General features: G+C 43.4%; 1 protein-coding gene across 7 annotated transcripts in view; it reads left to right on the forward strand.

The window, feature by feature from the left end:
* The window catches only part of celf2 (cugbp, Elav-like family member 2), a 472,545-nt gene that overhangs the window by 196,406 nt on the left and 255,754 nt on the right, over positions 1 to 20,385 (forward strand). For 2 of the 7 annotated variants that reach the window (XM_068005124.1, XM_068005129.1), the window contains exon 1: positions 16,339 to 16,507. The exons of 3 other annotated variants lie outside the window; for them this stretch is intronic. The gene's annotated coding sequence lies outside the window, so the exon portion shown is untranslated. Of the gene's footprint in view, positions 1 to 16,338; positions 16,508 to 20,385 lie in introns of those variants that run through there. 2 more of the 7 variants (XM_068005122.1, XM_068005126.1) reach the window with 1 other exon arrangement.

Here is a 20,385-nt window from a genome sequence, read left to right on the forward strand (position 1 = left end):
GATGCTCCTAACTATCAAATTGCCTGTTGACATCACTTTCTAGTGTCACACATCTAAGGGGTCAAATGGACCATGCCAGTAGCGCACGGTGAATCAACAAACCGCTTCGCACCGTCTCCAATTTTCTTTTCCATCAACTTCAATAGAAAAGGAAATCGGGCACAGTATAAGACAGGCTGTCGATTCGCTATGAGTCCCTTTCACACTACTGGCACGGACTCATTTCACCCCAAAGAGCAGTCACCCAGTGGACTCCCAGGGCTTGTGGAGCTCTGCACCGGTATGAGTCATCACCTTCAGTAGAGGTTAGAGGATTAGAAAAAAATCCTTTAGACTATTCTTGTCATATTAACGACACTAGCCCTACTCTCATTAATTACACTAGCCCTACTCTCATTAACTACACTAGCCCTACTCTCATGAATTACACTAGCCCTTCTCTCATTAACGACACTAGCCCTACTCTCATTAATTACACTAGCCCTACTCTCATTAACTACACTCGCCCTACTCTCATTAATTACACGAGCCCTGCTCTCATTAACTACACTAACCCTTCTCTCATTAACTGCACTAGCCCTGCTCTCATTAATTACACTTGCCTTTCTCTCATTAACTACATTAGCCCTGTTCTCATTAACTACACTTGCCTTGTTCTCATTAACTACACTTGGCCTTCTCTCATTAACTACATTAGCTCTGTTCTCATTAACTACAATTGCCCTTCTCTTGTTAACTAAACTAGCCCTTCTCTTGTTAACTATACTAGCCCTGCTCCCATTAACTGGTGATAAACTTCATTAATTATTAATTATTATTTTGATTTTCTGGATCTAATCCATCATATTTTGTTGCTGTGTTACATAGTGAAGATATAGGATATAAGAAGTTGACATCAAGGCAGAGACATTAAACCAGTCCCTGATGCTACATTGCAACAGACCTAATGAGTCCTTTCTTCTGATCAGGATCCTTGATCCCTGCTCCTTGCTGGCAGCAGTACCCTGGCTTGATGTCCTGGACCATTTGGTTTCCATCCACAGCTCACTTTGATCCTTATGATAAAAGGGAGGAACTGTCTTCAGCCTCTGTAGAGGAATACTGGATTCAATGACTACAGAGACTTTGCAACATTATTAAGTGAAGCAATGATGAATTGAGTTCCTTTTGAGAAACTTCCTTTGAAGTGGCGATGGAGCAAATGGTCTTCCCTTGAAAAGGAGCCAAGTCAGAACCAGATCCAAACCAAAGATGGCTACATATCTTCTCCTCTGATTTTCAGCAGAGTCATAGCTTGGCTTAGTGACATCTTCCCATTAAACTGCTGAAAACAAGGGTGAACCGAGCAAGACTTTGGTTCCATTCTGCTCTCCTACCTAAGTTCCAACAAATCAAACACTGATTCCAGCACTTGTGCTCCATTTGGCAAATCACGGTTCGGTTTGAATAATTTACATTTGTATACGTGCTCTTCACGTAAAAGGAACAGAGGGATAGGAAGATAGGAACGTAGGAAGATAGGAACAGGAGTAGGCCATTCAGCCCCTCGTACCTGCTCCACCATTTGATAAGATCATGGCTGATCTGTGATCTAACTCCATATACCTGCCTTTGGCCCATATCCCTTTATACCTTTGGTTGCCAAAAAGCTATCTATCTCACATTTAAATTTAGCAATTGAGCTAGTATCAATTGCCGTTTGCGGAAGAGAGTTCCAAACTTCTACCACCCTTTGTGTGTAGAAATGTTTTCTAATCTCGCTCCTGAAAGGTCTGGCTCTAATTTTTAGACTGTGCCCCCTACTCCTAGAATCCCCAACCAGCAGAAATAGTTTCTCTCTATCCACCCTATCCGTTCCCCTTAATATCTTATAAACTTCGATCAGATCACCCCTTAACCTTCGAAACTCAAGAGAATACAACCCCAATTTGTGTAATCTCTCCTCGTAACTTAACCCTTGAAGTCCGGGTATCATTCTAGTAAACAAATTAGTAGATTTTCAATTATTCTCCCATGCATAAAACTGGCGACGTGGACTGGCCGCTCATTGTAGAAACTGCCTAATTTTCATTTCCACAGTGGAATACCGCAACACTGGTTTTATAACCAGTTGAAAGTATACTCCAGAGTGTTTAATAGGTCAGAAAAAGGTGACCACTGAGCAAAAAAAAAAGGGAAGGAAAATTTAGAGGAGGTGGAAGGTTCTTAGGAGGTGCTTCAAGACACAGAGTGTGGTAGCAAGGCCAAGTGGCTTATGGAGAGAATTTTAGAAGGCCGGGGTTGTTGTGACCGAAAGAAGGGACTCCAGTGGTGCACTAGAGGGGGGCATGGAACAAGCGGTAATCTAGGCAGAGGAGCAGAGGCAGCTGGCAGTGACAAACAGCTGAAAAAAATCACTGAGATGGAACGGAGGGAGGCCGTGGCAGGATTTGAAAACAGAGTCAAGGATCTTGAAGTAAAAGTTTGAATCAAACTATCGCAGACATAATATTATTTAGCAAAATAAAGAAATTAGCTAACTGAGCACATACCAGGAATCGAACTTGAGTCCTTCCTTGCTTCTGGAACTTTTATCCACTGACTCATTGAAGGCACCCTGACTTTATTGTTTCATCGGCACTCGTGAACCGGACAGGCTATTATCAGGACTGTCCAATCAAATTTGAATCTTACCTGTCTCGCCCATCTATTTATTTATTTTCCTATATTTTTATGCTTCTTGGATTTTGCAAACTCGTGTTAGGTTCAGATGGCAGAAGGTGTTTGTCCCATTTGATCTTATCCCTCCAGAATATCAACTCTACTCTCTTCCTATCACAACATCTAGTTGATTCTTAAAGGAGTCTAATATCTTGGCCTTAACTAACCTTTCTGGCAGTCTGTTCCAACTGTTAATCACCCTCCGTGTAAAAGAAATACTGCACAATGCCTGACCTATATTTGCCCTTTACAATCTGGAGTATGTGTCCTCTTGTCCTGCTGCTCTGGCATATTTAAAAGTACTGATTCATGTTTACTTTCTCTATCCTATTGAATAGCTCTGAAAGGCTTTCTCCGTATATGGCTGAAGAGTCCTATCTAATCAGGTCATTCTTCATAGCTCTTCCCTGAGACGCTGAAGATGAGCCGTGTTGGTCTCTACTGTACTCTCTCTAGGGCTTGGGTGCTTCTCTTAACTTGCAGCGACCAGAACTGTGTGCACTGCTCCGTGTGCGGTCTGGCCAGGGCACTGTACGGCTTCAACATGACCTCTGGGAATTTGAACTCCACTTAATCCAGCATCTTATTTATTTTGACAATTGCCCTCTCACCCACCTGTGCTTGATTCTCTGGTCCTGATGTCCTGTTGTTCTTAATCTTTGTTGTCCACTTTCTGCGCCCCTCCACCACAAATTATGTGACCTCAGTAACTAGTGCTTGGAGAAGAAAAAATAAATGCTTTAATTTATATAGCACCGTACCACATCATTGAAACATCTGGAGCATACTTGATGGGCCAGCTGATCCTTTTCTGCCCATCATTTTTGTATGTTCATATGTATCTCAAAGGACTTCAGCCAATGAATTGCTTTTTAGTGCAGTGACAGTTACATCAGCAAACACAGTCTGCACCAGCAACCTCCCACAAATAGCAATAAGATAAATGGCCAATTCATCTGTTTTTGGTGATGTTGGTTGAGGGACAAATGTTGGCCTGGACAACTCCCTACTGTTCAAATGATGTCGTAGAATCTTTAGCATCTACTAAAGCAGGTAGACAGGACCTCAGTTTAATGTCTCACCTGAAGGATGAATAACAAAGGAAAAGTAATCTAACAGTTTTATATATAAAAATAAAGGACGTTTAGGAGGTAAATTATTAAGCTCCAGACGGTCACTGATTTTTGGGGGCTTCTTTAGGGACATGTGAGGCCCAAACCAGCCCAGAACCACATGTACCAGCAGCTGTCCATCATTCAGTATATAACCAGTTTGCTTCCTCTGCACTGTAACTACATCCAAGTGCTCTCAAGTTTCTTTCAAATAAATCTTGTGCAATTCCAATTTTATAATCTCACATTCTCCAGGTGTGTTTGGTTAAGCAGTGCCTTGGAGAAAATAACTGAATGTTGGGTAGGACTGTATGGAAAAGATTCATTTATAGAGAAATAGAAACTTGAGAACTTGCTTTAAAGTGTAACTCAGTTTATTCACTGGAGAGGTCTCCTGTTACATTCAATGGTATGATGTAAGCCAATCACTGAAGAGATGGGACTGTGCGATCTGAACAAATGATTCATGTGCGTCAAGAGTTTTATGTGGGTTGGACCATTAACAGGAAATTAATTTATAGTAATTTGCTTGCTCTAGGCCAGGAGTGTCCAAGCATGTGGGACTCTTACAGGCGTACAATGGAGCCTTGTTGGCCATATATAACGTTTAAATTAGCATTCCTATTAATTTGAGGATCTTGGTGTTCTAATTCAGGATTGATCCACCAATAAGGCAACAGCACTAAGAACATCCCTTTCTAAATGTTCAGGCCCATAAGACTTAAACAGGACAAGGCCTTTGAGAATTATCAGTGCAAATAGAACTGGACTTAGGAACTGAGGGGACAATATCAAAATTTGCTGATGGCATTAAAATGGGGGTATGGAAAATTATGAAAGACTGCAGGAGGACTTAGGATGAGCAGATAGTTGGCAGAAGCACTTCAGTGTAGAAAATATGAAGTAATACATTTTGGAAGTACATACAGGGAAAATAAATATTCCTTGTGGTTCAATGGAGTAAAGGAGGAGAGGGACCTTGGTGTGCACAGACACAGGTCATTGAAGTTGACGGAGCGAGTAGATGAGGCCATAAAAAAAGGCGAATGAATCCTTGCTTTTCTGTCTGGAGACATGGAATACAAAACCAATGAGGTAATGTTGAATTTGTACAAAACCTTAGTTAAGGCATAGCTGAATTACTGTCTTCATTTTTCTGCACCCTAATAGGCAGAAGGGTATAAAAGCAATGGAAAAATATACAGCACAGATTTACTAAGATGTTATCAGGGTTGACGAGTAACAGTTCTAAAGAGAGATTTGAGAAGTTAGGGCTTTTTCCCCCAGAGTTGATGTTAAAGGGTAACCTTACAGAAGTTGTCAAGGTTATGATGGGTGCTGATGAGGTCAATAGTGATAGATTGTTTGCACTGGTTGAGAAAAAATTAACAATTTGAGATAGCCACTAAAATAATTAAAGGGGAGGTTAGAAAAAAATTAAGGGTAGTGAAAATCTAGAACTCTCTCCCCCAAAAAGGTGTTGAGGCTGGGGGTCAATTGAAAATTTAAAAACTGAGATTGATAGATTTTTGTTAGGCAAGAGTATTAAGGGTTACGGAACTAAGACGGTAGATGGAGTTAAGATACAGATCAGCCATTATCTAATTGAATGGCGGAACAAGCTCGAGGGGCTGAATGGCCTACTTCTGTTCCTATGTTCCTACACAGAGAGGATCATTAAAATGTGAAATTCTCTCCACAAACCATTTCATAAATTTTAAAAGGAAATTAGAAAGTTGCTTGAAAGGATGAATAATAATGGGTATGGGGAATAATCAGAAGAGTGGGATTAGATTAGGTGATTCATGTGGAAAGAAAATATTGGTACAGACTTGATGGGCCAAATGGCCTGTTTCTGTACTGTAACATTATATGTTTCGATGATCTCAGTTACCTAGGCTTCAAGCGATAGATTGCCAGGGCCCATGAGCCATAGTTTGGACACACTTGCTCTTGACTTCAAGCTATCACATTAAAAGTCAGGTTTCATAAATTAAAAGCCCAGTGAGGAAGTGTTTTTTTTAATCACAGGAGATTGTTGTTTTTTTTTATTGCACACATGGGGGTAGATTTTCATTTTGCCATCGGGGCATAAAACTGGAGACTCAGTTGAAGTCAAAGGAAATTAAAATCAGGCGGTTTCGTTAATGGGCAACTGATCCACAATGCCAGTTCTATGCTTGGTAACAACAGGCTTAAAACTTCACCCCATCCTCTCCAAGTTTCCTTGGTAAATGTGTGTTTTATGTTGCAGTAGCCTTGAGATATCAGAAAGATATCCGATTATAACTAGTAAACAAAAGTGTTGACAGAAAATCTTTTCAAGACTCAACTATGATTTTTCTCCTGTGTTGCTCGTAGCAGTGTCCTGGAGATTGATCTACAATCCCTGGAGACTGCAGGGCAATCCTGGAAGGTTGGCAACTCCAGCTACAATTGGTATATGTACAGCCTACAAATTTATGAGTTGAAATCCCACAGTGCAATGTTAGTAATGAACACAGTAACACATTCACCTGAACTTCCTACGTTATTCTGTCTGCTTTAAATGGGTTAATGGCCTTGTTAAAAGTAGTGAACACAGGGATTTTGCTCAATTTCAATCCATTGATGCTCATTCATTGTAACTTCGGAGAAAGAGCTGGGGAAACCTGGAATGATGAAGTAAACTGCGCTTCATTTTTCCGGGGATTCTGAGGCTCTTCCATCAACAGTATGGAGGACGAGCAGGAAGACACCCGCAGGAATTCGCCCACCTGATCTCTACACCCTGCCAATCACAACACGACAACCATGTGTATCGGCGGCATCGTAAAAAGCTCTGCTGCTGGCTCACTGGGTGACTGCACTATCTGGTGTGGTACTGAACTGAATAGGTTAGGTTCTTTCTCTTATCTCTGCTCATTTAGCTGATCTCAACCATGGTGTCACAAAGGGCACTTCAGTTGACCTCAGTAGCCCAGACTACAGTAAGAATTTACCCAGTTGCTGTCCAGTGACACCTGCTGGAAAGTGCAGTCGCACAGGGTTGGCCTTGGCTGTGAGGCATTCCACCTTTGCATAACCTGACCGCACTCACTATACAGATTCATATATGAAAAGTGTCCAATTAGGCGAGGGACAGGAGTGATGGCAGCCCCTGGAGACCCTCACACCCGTGTGAATCAGTACCTGCAAGGGAGGAAGGGACAAAACTGGGGCAAAGTGCAACTGTCGTGTTTGGTTTATTGAGAGTCAGGTGACTTCCAGAATCCGTTGCCCTCTGTGGTCACCATGACAGCTTCCATTTGTTCCTCAGGACAAACTTACTAAAAGTGTGATATCCAATAAGCTGACTTTGGAAATGCAGATAGAGGTGGAGAATAAACTTTGAAACGCTAAACTGTAGGAGGTCAATTTTTTTTTGGAAAAGTTGCACGTTCATGAATCTCTCACACCCTCTGCTCCTGTCATTCATTCAGCAGACGAGATCTATTTATAATCTGTGTACACTCTCGGAATCTGAAATTTATTAATTACATATGTAACCTGTAGTGCATTACCCTTTTATAAAACTGTGCTAATGATGCATGTGGTAAGCTCATTAATATTGTGCATTAAACATCATTTAGGTTGTTAACCAACCATTTGAAAGTGTTGCTGAGCCTCACTAAATCATATGAGAATACAATTAATAAATGATCACATAGTGACCATGAATCGACCCAAAATCAAGAATGTGCCATCACATCAGTTTGTATGAACTTTCAGGATTAAATAATGGAGATGTGAAGAAGGAGGAATATTCTGAGGTTTTGTTTGATCATTTCTGGATATTAGGGACTATCTCTACACAACTTTCCCTACAAAATTTTACTGAAATATTTCCTGATTTCTAGAGGTGATCAAGTAAATCGGCTGAATAATCATCAGTCCATAATAGAATAGACTATTGGTCTATTGTGTCACTCCATGATAGGATAGACTGTACATGGCCTACCCTGCCACTCCACAATAGAATAGACTGTACATGGCCTACCCTGCCACTCCACAATAGAATAGACTGTACATGGCCTACCCTGCCACTCCACAATAGAATAGACTTTGTATGGTCTACCCTGTCACTCCATGATAGAATAGACTGTACATGGTCTACTCCACAACACAGTAGACTGTCCGTGACCTGCCCTATCATTCTACGATAGTGTCCATGATCTGCCCTCTCATTCTATGATAGTGTCCATGATCTGTCCTCTCATTCTACGATAGACTGTCCATGATCTGCCCTGTCATTCTACAATAGACTGTCCATGATCTGCCCTGTCATTCTACGATAGTGTCCATGATCTGCCCTGTCATTCTATGATAGTGTCCATGATCTGCCCTGTCATTCTACGATAGTGTCCATGATCTGCCCTGTCATTCTACGATAGTGTCCATGATCTGCCCTGTCATTGTACGATAGTGTCCATGATCTGCCCTGTCATTCTACGATAGTGTCCATGATCTGCCCTGTCATTCTACGATAGTGTCCATGATCTGCCCTGTCATTCTACGATAGTGTCCATGATCTGCCCTGTCATTGTACGATAGTGTCCATGATCTGCCCTGTCATTCTATGATAGTGTCCATGATCTGCCCTGTCATTGTACGATAGTGTCCATGATCTGCCCTGTCATTCTACAATAGTGTCCATGATCTGCCCTGTCATTGTACGATAGTGTCCATGATCTGCCCTGTCATTCTACGATAGTGTCCATGATCTGCCCTGTCATTCTACGATAGTGTCCATGATCTGCCCTCTCATTCTACGATAGTGTCCATGATCTGCCCTCTCATTCTACGATAGTGTCCATGATCTGCCCTCTCATTCCACAGTAGACTGTACATGTTCTGCCCAGACATTCTACGATAGAGGAGACTGTAAACAATCTACTGTGATACTGCATGGTAAAGCAGACTGTACGTCAGTCACATTATGATACAGTGGACCATATATGGCTTGTGGAAGGAGCAGGTTTTGAACAATATAATCTGTTGTTTTTCACAGTAAATGCTATCACTTAGCCATAATTACAAGTCACTGAAATGCCTCCATGCTTGGATGGAAATTAAACCAGGCCATTTTGTTTATAATAAACTCTGCCCTAGATGCATTGACACAGCAAGCACTTAGCACTGGGAATAACAAACTAAATCTAGATGAAATACCCACACAGGAACTGATAAATGCATCTTATTTTACCATTTATTGTCCAGCTCCTGTTGATTTCCCCTCCCAGTGGATCTTCCACTCGTGATGTCATCCACAAGAGTTCCCTCGAGTTATCTGTTCAACACGTGACATCATTAAGTGAAGCATTTAATTTCACAGTGGGGGGATACCATAACGTTGACAGTACAATGTGATATGTGGACCTTAGAACTTATTGAAGTCTCAGTTTTAAGGAGAGAGAGAGAGGCCCGGATTTTCCAAAGATTTACTGCCCGTTTTTGGGAAGTTAGGTGGGGATGGAAACTGTGCCGAGGAGCCGTTCTGCCGGCTGCCCGGCCTCTGCCGCCATTTCCACAATTTCCTGCTGAAAGTGACGGCAGACATTTAGTACATAGAATTAACTAGAAACTACAACACGGAAACAAGGCCACTCGGCCCAACCAGCTCGTGTTGGAGTTTATCCTCCACATGAGCAGTAGTCCTCATCCCATGTGCTCACCCTGTTCCCAAATCTCTTTAATTCCCCTTTCTTTCAGCCAGTGTCTAACCTATTCTTAAATGTTGACATGATCTTTGCTTCAAATAATAACTCCAATAGCATAGTCCACAGCCTCACAACCTTCTGTGTAAAAAAAAAAGGTTTCTCTTGCTCTTTGTCCGAAATCTCTTACGTTTAATCTTATATATATATGACCCCTTATTCTAGACCCCTCAACCACTGGGAACAATCTGTTTTATCTATTCTACCTATCCCATCCTTTCATAGTTTTAAACACCTCTATAAATCACTCCTTCCTCTGTTCTAACAAATGCAGCCCAATATTTCAAGTCTTTGATTTATAAAGGGTGGTAGAAGCAGATTTAATAGTAACTTTCAAAAGGGAATAGATATATACTTGAAAAGGAAAAGAAATTGCATGGCTATGGGAAAAGAGCAAGGGAGTGGGACTAATTGGATAGCCCTTTCAAAGAGCCGGTACAGGCATGATGGGCCAAATGGCCTCCTTCTGTGCTATGATATTCTATGACTCTATGATTCTATTTGTGCTTCCCCATACCAGGCAGCATCTTAGTGACTCTGCACTGGACCTTTTCTATTTCCTTAACATCCTTCCTATAGTGTGGAGCCCAAACTGTGGTCTTGTACAGATTCGCCATTGCCTTGTGGCTTTTATATCCTGTACCTCTTGCCATAAAACCTGGCATTCCTTCAGCATTTTTTATGGCCTTATCCACTTGAGGTGCTGCTTTTAATGTCGTGAACCTGAACCCCTCAAATACATCTGCCCATCGGACATATTTCCCATCATTAACGTCGTAGTAACTGTGGGCATGAGGGACACACAATGGTCGATCACACTGGGCAACGTGGGAGATTCAAAAGCAATTGAGAAAAGTAAAACCTTCTTTCTTCAGCCGACACTGCACTGCAGCACTTGACGCAGTGATGTCACACCCTCCCTTCACCCCCACCCGAGATGGGCAATCCGGTAACATTGGATAGTCCCCTGGCAGTCTGCCACAAGCATTTAAGTGAGTTTGAGTTCACAAGACCCATTGGGGGGGGTGGGGTCAGGGTGCAGGGAGGTGGGTAAATACAGAAGCCGCAGCAAGGCGGAAAATTGAGGCCAGAGTTTCACCATCAGGACCCTTTTCGAAACATGTTCAACAATAACATCAACAACTTGCTTTTATATAGGGCCTTTAATGTAGTAAAACGTCAGACAAAAATTGACACCAAGCCAAAGAAGGAGGCATTAGGACAGGTAAGTTTTAAAGGAGGAGAGAGAGGTGGACAGCCGGAGAGATTTAGGGAGGGAATTCCAGAGCTTAGGGCCTAAATGGCTGAAGGCACGGCTGCCAATGGGGCAAAGGAAAAGGGAGATGCACAAAAGGCCAGAGTTGGAGGAGCGCAGAGAACTCGGAGGGTTGCAGGGCTAGAAGAGGTTACAGAGATAGAGAGAGGCGTGGCCATGGAGAGATTTTAAACACAAGGATAAAAATTTTTAATTTGAGGCGTTGGTAGACCGGGAGCCAATGTAGGTCAGCGAGCATAGGGCTGTCCCTTACTTTTGTACTATCCTTTTCACTTACATTTTTGAGTATTTCTGTTTAAACTGCAGCCACAGATGAAATCATCAAAGAGAGGGGGAAATACAAGCTTGGTAGCGTCACTGAACCTGGCAGCACGAAGGAGCTGATTAAAAGGCATTCTTACAATTGACCAGGTTATTGTTCCTGTTTGGGGGCAGCAACCTCCGTGCCGCGATTGCTCCCTTTTACAGTCAGCGTTGAAAGCCAGTCTCTGAAGGTATGTCGGTTGCCCCTCTGTGTATTACAGAGGCCCAGTGCACAGACGTACATGGACCAGCTCCACACATTTACTCTCCCCAAACAAGTGGCCAGCAGCAGAGTCATAGGCCAGGAATTCCCTCGGAGCTGCTCCCACTCCGCCACCGTTTGGCAGGGTTACCGGCACATTTTTGGCAAAGTTACAGTGGTGGAGCGGGAGCAGCTTCAAGGAAATTCACAGCCATAGTCTAACATCTATAATGTCCTTGATCATCAGGTCTTTACGTTTTGGAATGTCACCAGCAGAGAGCGGCAGCAGCACTCCTGCCATTGATTGCACTCCTATATAGCTACGCACGGTGTAAAAATTCCTTACGCAGAACTGCGCCTGAATCATCCTTAAATTTATGACCGTATCACAACTGCTATTTCTGCCTCGGTATCTCTTTCAAGCTGACATCCCCGATGTCATTGTCACTCGTTTAAGCTATGCAACGTTCGAAGAAATGGACGGTGAACGGAAGGAAAGAAAAGGGAGTCTGCATTAAATCTTAGCAATATTGCTGCACAAAAGGAGGCCATTCTGCCCATCGTGCCTTTGCCAACTGGCTGAAAGAGTTATCTACTTAGGGGCTGTATAAAAGGGTAATCCACTTCTGATGTGACTGCTCCTGGTTTGTGCGGAGGGTGCACGTTGCAAAGTTGTGTACTGTCAACCCGTGGCTTTCTATTGATGGGCAGGAAATCATGGGCTAGGAGCAGACAGCCAAAAGAAAGAAGAAAGAAAGAACTTGCATTTATATAGCACCTTTCACAACCTCAGGGAGTTCCAAAGCACTTTACAGCCAATGAAGTACTTTTGAAATGGCATCACTGTTGTAATATAGGAAACGCGGCAGTCAATTTGCGCACAGCAAGGTCCCACAAATAGCAATGTGATATTTCAAAGAAGAGCAGGGGAGTTCTTCCTGGTGTCCTGACCAATATTTATCCCTCAAACAGCATCACACAAAAACAGGTTATCCGGTCATTTACTTCATTGCTGTTTGTGGGACCTTGCTGTGCACAAACTGACTGCCGCGTTTCCTACATTACAACAGTAACTACACTTCAAAAATACTTTGTGGGCTGTAAAGCACTTTGGGGCATCCTGAGCTTGTGAAAGGTGCTATAGAAATGCATGTTCTTTTTTTCACTCTAATTTGTTCAAATATTTATATTTTACGAAAGGGTGGGGGAAATCAGAAAGAAGTCCTCATATAGCCTTTTATTTTTCGACGTCTGGAAGTAATGAGGGCTGATTGTGGCCAAGGCAGGTTGGAATGATTGTTACTTTACTGTATATTTTTTTCCGTTGTGGTTCTTAAGATACAAGTCTACCAGTAAATGAGTTGGGATAAACGTCAATTGTGCATCGCTGCCTCTGAAATCCTGTGAGGACCTCTGGCAGGGTGCTGGTCTCTGTAGCAAGTCATTAAAAGTCACAACGGGAACACCAACTTTTAGGTCACTTGCCGTTATTCATTTTGATCCTGGATAAGAAAAGAATCTTCTGCTAATTGGAGTTGGTGCTGAATATTTTTTAAATTACTACATAGGCACTCAGTACCTTAGCCGTTCGGCAAGGCAACCTTGTGCCTTAAAACCATGAACTGAACCACAAACCAGCTGCTAAAAATTATGGGCTGTACAGCAGGGCCAGGTGCAACACTGTAAAGTCTCCCCCCGCCACCACAGAAAGCTTTGTTTTGTCTTTTAAAAAGCCATTTTTAACTTTGTAGCTAATGGGGTCAAAATCATCGGAATCCCAGGCTTTCTCTGGCTTGAAACCTGTTGTGCTCCCGTGGATAGAATTTTTGTGGGGGTTCCCTGATTTCCCAGTGTGACTTTGGCAGAAACCTCGAAAATACGAGGTAAGAACGAAAGAAAGAACTCGCATTTCTATAGCACCTTTCACAACCTCAGGAGGTCCAAAGTGCTTTACAGCCAATTCAGTACTTTTGAAGTGTAGTCACTGTTGTAATGTAGGGAAATGCAGCAATCGATTTGCACACAGCAAGATCCCACAAACAGCAATGTGATAACGACCAGATAATCTGTTTTAGTGGTGTTGGTTGAGGGATAAATATTGGCCAGAACACCGGGGAGAACTTCCCTGCTCTTCTTCGAATAGTGCCATGGAATCTTTTACGTCCACCTGAGAGGGCAGACTTGGTTTAAATGTCTCATCCGAAAGACAGGACCTCTGATAATGCAGCAGTCCCTCAGTACTGCACTGTGAGTGGCAGCCTGGATTTTGTGCTCAAGTCTCTGGAGTGGGACGAACCCACAACCTTCTGAGTCAGAGGCGAGAGTGCTACCCACTGAGCAACGGCTGACACTTTAGCGGCCATTTACCCCGGGGCATCCGCCAAACCTCCACCAAAGTAACAGTGGAAGATTGGAAGAACTCTGCACAAATTCCAGGCACAGATCTCTTATTTTTTTTTATGTGCTCTTTCAATGAGCTGTGCAATGGACACCATGTGTAAAAATGATAATGATAGAACCAAGGAGACTGGGGATTGGAGATGAAGAAAGTACAAGTATGGGATCTTGATCTGAACAGCTCTTAGCCGGGGCTTTAGGAACACAGGATCTGGAGTAGGCCTTTCAGCCCCTCAAGCCTGTTCTGCCTTTCAGTTAGATCATGGCTGATCTGTACCTCAACTCCATGTACTTACCTTTGCTCCTTATCCTTTGAAACCCTTACCTAATAAAAGTCTATCAGTCTTAGTCTTGAAAATATCAATTGTACCAGCATCCACAGCCTTTTGGGGGAAGAGAGTTTCAAATTTCTACTACCCTTTGTGTGAAAAAGTGCTTGCTCATTCACTCCTGAATGGCCTGACTCTAATTTTAAGATTATACCATCTTGATTGAGGCCTCTATAATTGGCCTCAGTGTTATTGGGCTGGGGAGAAAAAGTGGCACCAGTGTACTGGCTCCTAACTGGAATTCAGTGACCTCTGCTGACATGTGTGGACGGGATCAGGCTTGGAATCATGCATGAAGACTACCCCCTTGAACAAATTGCAGAGGGGGGGGGGACCAGTGCCCTTGGAACCGTACCCTAGTGTGAGTCACTACCTTCCAGAGAAGGAGGGAAAAGGGAGAAAATTGGGCGGTGAAAAAACACAGAAATAAGCGTTCTTCAATAAACCTGGTATTAAATGTTGTTTGGAACCGTATTAAAATAGATTAAACTGGAGGAAGTGCATAGTTGAGATTGCTTGTTTCTGCTCCATCCTTGGCCTGTGATGTTCATAATGACCTGCAGAGGCCGTTGGTGGGGGTCGAGCAAGTGTAGCATATGCTGCCCCGTTTAGATGCAACAAATTATTGTGAAACGAAGCACATGGGTACAGAGTGTAAATCTGCTGCGGGGAAGGAAATGCATTGCACATTCGGGCGAATGTTGAAATCAATGGAAGGCCCCCAGAGTAAAATCTCAAGGATCTGTGTAGGTTGAAAGGAGTTTCTTTTTTAAGTTTTGCCAAATAATCACAGAAAATTGGAACACAGCCCTTGTCCTGGCCCAACACTTCCATTTACGCCGGCATTTGTCATAAGCAGCCCTCAATGAATCAAACTATAGCGTGGTGGTTTCAACTTGAGAGCTACACATGCAAACCACAAACTCTTTGCTGGTTTTGGAACACAATTTGGTTCCAATCATCTGTTTGCTGGGATGGGATCCAAATTTCTGAGGCTCTCAGGAGCTTGGTAACCAAATAAATGTACCGCCCTTTAGCCCGTTCCACACTAATCAGGGCCGCGGTAGATGATGAACAAATGGTTTTGTGCCGAGCTGATGGCGCAGGCCCAGCAAAGAATCTCGGGTCTGTGACGTTAATTGAAGTCCCATTGACAGAACTGTTTGGTGCTGAGGTTTGCACGGATTTAGTAGATTTGGAACTGCATGGCCTGATTTAATATTGGCAATCTTTCACCCTCCTACCACAGTGGGTTGGCATTATTTGTATGTAGCAGATGCTGCGAGCATACACGCCAAGCTGTCAACGCTATCTGACGGGAGATATAAATCATTCCCACCTTAGATTGGGTCATTATGCAGGCAAGGTCCGAAATTTTGGAAGCTTCGAATGAATTCTTGGATCGCTGACTGGAAAAGTGTGTGTTTTCAGTAGGCTTCTCTTTTTAAAGGCACAGTCCGTCTCGCCTGTCCAAAATAAAAAGTTTGGTCGACCTGGACCCACCTCCCACACCACCCACCCCCCCCCCCAAATGTCCAGCTGCCATGGTGAACTGAGCCACGGCGTTGTGAAGTGGGCAATGCAGCTTCCCGTCAATTCCTTCAAGTCTAAAAGGCCTCGGTCAGACGACACTTAAAGCCGCTGCTTCTTTAAGAGTTCTGCGCCATTTAGCGAGCAAGGCTATTTTTCTCAACAGGACTAAATTGGGTTTTTTTTTCACACTCTCATAAAACTTGTTACTTGGAATTTAACAAGAGGAAGCAAATCAAAGGAATAAAGCAGGCATTTAGTGCAGATAAAGAGCTAGTCAGTAAGGTAAAGAAAAGCCACGGCAGGCCACAAAAGAATCAGCTGCAAGGAAGAAAGCAAATAAAGGCTGAAGATGGAAGGATAAACAGACCCAGTGTTGATCAGAAATTGGCACGCTGCTTTTGGTTTTCATCTGTCCAAAACTAGAAGGTAACTTGGGCCAGAGTAGCTGGTGAGTGGGATTTTCCAGCCCTGGGAAGGAGGGTCGGACAAGGGTGGACATTAAAATGGCATCAGTCGACTACAATGACAAGACATTGCTTTCCACTCATTGTAATGGAAAATGGAAGAGGATCTTTGTGAGGAGTTTTTATTTCCTCTGATGACTTTAAGGCGATGCAGTAAACATGTTGGTGACTTATAATGGGACACGCGAATTTAATTCAATTGGTAATGGTTTGGCTTTCACTTTCTTCTGACGTGGACGGGAAGTGTAACTTCTACATTGCAAGAACTGGTGGTTTGATGACGTCAGCAGCACTACTCTGCAGCTGTGTCCCGAGAGACGGAAGGCTGTGTAACAGTTTCAGAGGGCTGCGTACCTTCCCGCCGAGGCCTAGCACAAACTCGAGCATATTCCTAACCCACTTGGTAGTATCAGACGAAGAGCAAGCCAGCGGTCTAAAGTCACACGTGAGTTTCAGGTAAGTGTCTCTTGCGCTGTATCTGCCATTGTGTCGGCAATAAAGCTGCTGAAGGGCTGCCGACCACTCGTCTCTAGTGAGTGCAGATACCATTCGTTGGTGGTTTTTTAAAGATCAGCGCGGTTTTTATTCTGGGCTCTTGTTGTTTTAGAGTTTATCACCCTTTTTTCTTGCTTTTGAAATGTGCTTCCCCTGTTCTTAGTTACCTTTAGCTTCTGCACTACCTGCCCATCGTGGGCTGCGAAGCCAGGAAGGAAGCAGGCCAATTTCGAAGCCTATCCATCCTGTCTGTACCACAACTCGGGCTTGTGCAAGATTGATATGAGTTGACTTCCCTTTAGTTTAGTGCTGCCAGTTGCAACTATTTGTTGGCCATTATGTCCTGACTTCAAAAAAAATGATGGTTCTTCTCAGCGGGTAAATCGCCACGTGGTGTGGTGATGGGCTGTGCAGGCCTGGAAGGTTCCGGAGTCGGATTTCTTGGCCAATGCCGAGTCAGCTTATCTCAATTTGCCGTGGTGCTACAGTTGACCTCGAGTTCCCACGATTTAAAGTAAAAGGGGCAGGTCAGTCAGACCGCTGTCCAGTGACCCCTGTGGGAAAGTGCACGTGTGAGAATGTCGCGTGAGAGGAGGGAATTGGTCTGTGGTCGAATAGCACCACCCTCTTTCGAATCACGCATGAGAAGGAGCTGCTTGGGCGAGATTCTGAAGGTCTGCTAGCTCCGTGAGCACTTGTAAGAGTCCCCACGATCAGGAAAGGAGCTGGCGAAATCACGATTTACAGAAATCGAGGTGATGTCGATTAGTTTGCGTGAAAAGGAAAAAAAATGTGGCAAAATCTGTCCTCGTCCTTTAGCCCAAAAAAAAATAGAAAATTCAGTTGAGAAATTCTGTAAGAGCCCTGTGGGATGTTTGGGGTGTTGGTTAAACAAATGGTGTAGAATCGTAGAAGGCAAACCATAAGTGAAGAACACTTGTGTACAGCTTAAGTGACTATCTGAATTGTTGACGATACAGTACTTTGGAAGTTTGGACAGATCCTACCCTTCCCCCCTTTTTAAAAAAAAATGTGCAAAATATGCTTTGTGAAAGAAAGAAAGAAAATAGATTAGAAAGTTACCGACACTCATTACGGTAGATTACTGGTTTACATTGTTCCATCGGGTGTAATTCAAGCCACCTGAGGAATCAAACCTCTGTTGAGAGTCAAAACAAATGTTGGAGAGTTCAGTCTGAGTACTTGTTGTTCTAAGAGGCTGCAGTAGGACAGGTGTTGGAGCACTACTAATCCCCCCCCTCTCCCCTTTCCAGAAGTCACAGGACCCTCTGTCACACAGATCTACGTTTCCTTGTCTTTTGATTGTTCAGCGACTGCCTGAATCTAAGCGAGGCACCATGGTGGGGGGGTTGGGGCAGGTGAGCAATGGACTCTTGTCTTTCCCACTTCAATTGGATCTTCTGCCAGACTGGACTGGACTGGGGTGGGGGTGGGTTGGGGTTGTGGTTGTGGAGAAACCTGCAGCCGACGCCATTCAGTTCTCCTGACTGGAGGAGATGGCAAAATCACTTCAAATAAGCAAATCCCATCATGGGTGCGGCAGCATGGCATGGAGTGTTAACTGGTCCATGCCGGTGTTTATGCTCCACACGAGCCTCCTCCCACCCTGCTTCATCTAACCTTATCAGCATATCCTTCTATTCCTATCTCCCTCATGTACTTATCTAGCTGCCCCTTAAATACATCTATGTTAGGGGCTCGCGCTCAGATTCATGGAGTGCGAAGGTCACGGACATGAACCCACACTCTGGTCAGTTCCTGCTCTAAGCTGGAGAGGTGCTAGGTGGAGACTGCATCACCTCCCGACAGGAAGAGGGAAAACTCGCGAGTGCCATGTACTTCACGGTACGTAATAGCTTCCGATGGGGGTCATTGACGGAGGCCTGGAAATCAGGCTGTTGGGCTGCCCTGTCAGCAACAAGTCCAGCAAGATCTGAGGTTTAAAAAAAAAGATACGGGGATAAATTATACCTCGAAAACCAAACAAGTAAATAGATGTTTTAACTGATCTGGGAGGAGGTGGGATTGACCGTTAGAAAGACAAACAGAAGGTCCCAGTTAATTCTAGGCCTGTGCCAAGTTAGCTGATGGCAGCGGGGACTTTGCAATCAGTTTCGCTGCCCCTTTGTTATAGAGAGCGAAAATAACAGCTAGAGTTCTCGATCCGGATCACTATCCAGTGACCCTCCCTTGAAAGGGAGCATTTTTGGCCAAACGAGGGCAGGATTGGGCTTGTCTGTGATGCCCTCCATGGTCAAACAGCACTGGCTAGGATGGCCATTTGGGCAAGGTACTGGAGGGCTGGTGGCATCCATGGAGCTGTATCCCTACAAGAGTCAGGATCTTCAGCAGAGGAGGGGGAGAAACTTGGAAAATACGCAAGTTAAAAGCAGAGTATATGTGTATGGTTCTGCGAATATATTCACCATCAGAGATTTAATTACACATAGGTAGATCATCAAAGAAGTAAGGCAGTGATGGCGCACTGCAGCATCCATATATGTTGGCATCAATGCAGATGGTCTCTTAATTGAAATTTCCAGTTATTTCTTTCTGTTTATTGAACTGACCCCTTGCTCCTGACTTTAAATGATGGTGAGGGGGAAAGTATTTAAATTTGTGGTGTGGTGCAGCTGTTAACTATAACAGTATCCTGTGCGGCTTAGAGTGTAGTCTGTGACCTACTTACATGCCGCTTTACCCCTGATATCGTGATTAAAAGCTGCTTTGAAACCAGTTTTCCCTCCAGGGATTTTGGTCTGTAAGAATTTTACAAACTGCACAGGAGGCTTCTGTAAATGGTGAGAGACACACACGTGTGCACAGACACATGCACACACACACACACACACACATATGCATACACACATACATAGGCAAATAGGCAAACATACATAACACATTCACAGAGGAAAATGGACACACACACATATATGCACACAGACACACAGACACACACACACAGACACACAAGCAAATGGCCAGACACATACACATAAGCATATACACACACATGCACATATACATACATACACAGATACATGGACAGACACATACACACACACACACACACACACAGCCACATTATAGATATCTCGATGGGAATGTAAGTGTTAATGGAATCAACCTCTTAAGGTGGAAATAATTACAATTATAAACTGTATTAGAAAAACAGATTAGATTTCTAGTGGTTTTTCCATATTCCACATTAACATGGTATGGAATTTGCATAAGTTTAATAAGGTTTTCTTTTACAATTTTTTCATTGCCTTTTCCACTTGTCTTGGATTGAACTTCCTGGACAGCTTTGATAGCTTTCAATAACGTTTTAGTTATTGGCTCCAAAGAATGTTCTGGTAAAGTTGTTTAAGACTCCTTAATAAAACAGAAATGGAGAAACAGAGTTTTTATTTCAGTTTATATGAGTATTTTCAGATTAATTGGTCGTTTGGTTCATTTCTGTTTGTGGGAACTTGCTGTGCACAAAATGGCTGCCACACTTCCCTACACAGCACTGTGTTGTTTTATGTGAAGCGTATTGAGATATGATAAGTAAATGTAAATCTATCTGCCTTTTTACCTATCAGAGCCAGTAGTCTTCTACCTAAAATGGCGTAGGTTTGTGAATGTTACTCTTTCGAGCAGTCAGATGCCTTTTTTTGCTAAGCCCCGTTCACGACTATAATTTGCAACAACCAGTGTGAGTGAGATTGCTGGGTACAGACTCGGACGACGAAAGCCTTGAACTCCAGAAAACACACTCAGGAGTTTCCTTGCAGCGGCTGTTGCCGTGTCTGCTGTGATATTTCCATGCAACC

This window comes from Heptranchias perlo, chromosome 24 (genome assembly GCF_035084215.1).
Source record: "Heptranchias perlo isolate sHepPer1 chromosome 24, sHepPer1.hap1, whole genome shotgun sequence".
In the NCBI taxonomy this organism is placed as follows: Eukaryota; Metazoa; Chordata; class Chondrichthyes; order Hexanchiformes; family Hexanchidae; genus Heptranchias; species Heptranchias perlo.